Raw genomic sequence first — 3117 nt, forward strand, 5'->3', positions numbered from 1 at the left:
GTCTTTTGTTCCCAGTGTGGTCACTTCAACATGTCTGACAGTATACTCATTACCTGAAGTCACTCCTGCCACCAGCAAACGTTGCACTGCTAAATACGAACTGGCTATGTTATTTACTACCGTGTTTGGCTGTTTCTTAGGAACTCTTCTCATGTCACACAACGGGAATTCTCAACCTTTCTGTGTTGTTCTCATGGCGGAAATTTTTATATTCATTGGTTTTCAGTGCTGTAGTGGCCACAGTCACCGGTCACAAGTTAGCTACAAAACCGTAGACAAAAGTCTGTCCGTAGTAACACCTGCAAGTCATATGGCAATTGCAGTTGTCATCGAGAGTGTTCCACACGGTCGCCTGGCTTACCCCTTCCGTGCGGGCCAGCTTTCTGGTGCTCATACCACGTCATTATCAAATAGTTTTGATCTCCACCTTCAAGCGGATTACCTCTTACAGACAACATTTCTGGCCATATGTCCATATGACCTTTTTTGGTCCTTATGCTCTCAGGCATCTTGTTCTGTAGTTAGTGCTCAGTTACTGTGTCACCTGCGCCACAAGGTGACATTCAGTCTTACTGTTGGCCGTGGTCATAATGTTACGGTTAATCACAGTATGACGTAATGAAAATCATTAAGCAATAATACCAAAAATTAAAACTTCTGTCTCCAAACTTAGCTGCCATTGGGAGCTATTGGGTGCTTTGGTTTAAACGTGCAACTATTGCGACCGTTTTAGAGGTTGATATCTGCTTACCGGTACTTTATGTTATCATGTCATTTAAACTTCAAGTTGTTGAAGACAAAGCAACCCAGACTCATTCCTTCTCACTGGAATTACCTTAATTATATTTCACCTCTAATGTGGAAGTAAGCTATTTTAATGATATGAATTCAATGGTTTTCCTATTGGTTTCAGCTAATTTCCGATGCATCAAACCCGCTATCATTTACATCTAAGCATTACAACGGGAAATATTTCCTCCCTAGAAGAAAGCAAAAGCGATTAAGAAGTAAGGCCACTACAAATATACTGGTCCAGTTTTGCATAACTGTTAATTAATTTCACATTCTTATTCTCTTCCTGCATTATCTTCAGGTAAACTGGGGATATACATTTCAATGTGATGAACGCTTTTGTTATTTCAAGCCACCATGTGTTACCTCCTCACTGGTGCACCTCAAATCACTGAAATCGTAATGTGAATCAAAACTACTTCACTTACAGTAACCTGGGATTATTTGTCAGTTATTTTGGTACAGAATACACTTGAGAAAAGTTTTCAAATTGCCCTTTTGTCTTTCAAGTGATACGTGGTTTTCTGGAATAGCACTGTTTACACGGTATCGTTTAATAAGCGCCATCGTGTGCTGGATATGTTGAACCAACTCAGATGGCAAATACTGAAAGAGGATAATTGTCCGCCAACAAGAAATGTAATACTTAAATTCCGAGAATCTACCTTCCAAGAAGAGTCGACAAAAATATTAGTTCGTCCCAGATACGTCTCGCGAAAGAACAACGAAGAGAAACTCATAGAAAGTAAAGCTAATATACACATTTACTAACATTCATTCTTCTCAAACACAACTCCCAAATGGAACAACAAAGGGAAGAAGTATAGAATACACTTTTTAAACTAAAACTGTTGCAGCTGCAAGTATTTTATTAATAGCACGAACGATTTCGTAGCATTTTTGTTGCATCATCAGGTGCAATAAAACAAGTCATGTTCTAAACATCACATTCTCTTTTGCGATTAGAACGGGACTTGATTCTAAAGTACTTACAGCTGAAGCAGTTTTATCTTCAAAATGATACACCAAGCTTTGTCTGCCCTGACTTAAAGGTCTTCTGGACTTGAAGTATTGTCTACCATATACAGTTAAGTTGGCTTGCGGAGTATACACGTCGATCTACTAAGCTTCTTTTAAGTGTACTGGAGATGAGACATCAAGAGACAAAGGTACATTCCTCACGTATATAGAAATGGCAGGTGAATTCACACTGCAGAGCGTTAAAGGCCACTGGGAATTACTGTATGAACGCTATACCTTGATATGTGTAAGAAAGAATGTTATGTGCTTGCTCATTATTATGGATTGTGCCGAGTGGGATCTCAATTGTGAGAACTTCATAATGGGACCACGTCATTCAGAAATATTTCATGCTAAACAAATCATACATGTTAACAACTGATGTGTCATACTAAATACTTAAAACGAAATACAGTACAAAAATCCTGATGATGAGGCGAGCTCATTTCAGCTATAAGCAAGTTTCTATAGTATGTATTAAGAAAGTTATAAATGTTCTTAATCATGAATAATACAGTGGACAATGTAAATTGATATCTATCTGGCTACAGCTACATCTACGTCATGCTCCGCAACCACCTAACGCTGTGTGGTAGATGGTATTTCCGGTACCACCAACTGTTGCCTCTACCCTGTTCCACTTGCGAATGGCGCATGGTAAGAGTGGTTGTTGGTTAGCTTCTGTATTAGCTCTAAGTTCTCGAATTTCTCAACGTGGTCATTTCTGAGGCGTATGTGTAAGGATGTAAATGTTTCCCGAATCTTCCAGGAAAGTACTCACTCGAAGATTCAATACCAAATCTCGTGTTTCACAACGCCTCTCTTGAAGAATCTGCCGCTGGTGTATGATGAGCATCTCACCTACTGAAGGAACACGTGGCGAAACGTACGTGTCTTCGTTCGATCGATGTCTCACGGCAGCCCTTCTTGGTAAGGTTTCCAGATTGATGAACAATACTCAAGACTCGGTCGAACAAGCGCTTTCTAAGGTACTTCTTTCATGGATGGGTTACATTTCCTTAATGTTTTGCCTATGAGTCTCCGTCAGACAAATAGAAATCCTTCATGCACATAGACTCAGATATGGAAATGCGCTGAAGCTACAAATCCTCCAGAAGCGAAGAGAGACAGGAGCTCTGAGGGGTGAGGGTGGATTTTTAATGACTGCTCTAATCCATTTTATTTTGTGAGTCATTGCTCCTGAAAAGAGAAATTCTGAAAACGTCTCTGCAGATTTACGTGTAAATAATGTTTAGAAGTCACATAACTTCGCATGTACACCGCATACTCTATATATTTCATCAC

The sequence above is a fragment of the Schistocerca americana genome, chromosome 1, assembly GCF_021461395.2.
Source record: "Schistocerca americana isolate TAMUIC-IGC-003095 chromosome 1, iqSchAmer2.1, whole genome shotgun sequence".
Taxonomy (NCBI): Eukaryota; Metazoa; Arthropoda; class Insecta; order Orthoptera; family Acrididae; genus Schistocerca; species Schistocerca americana.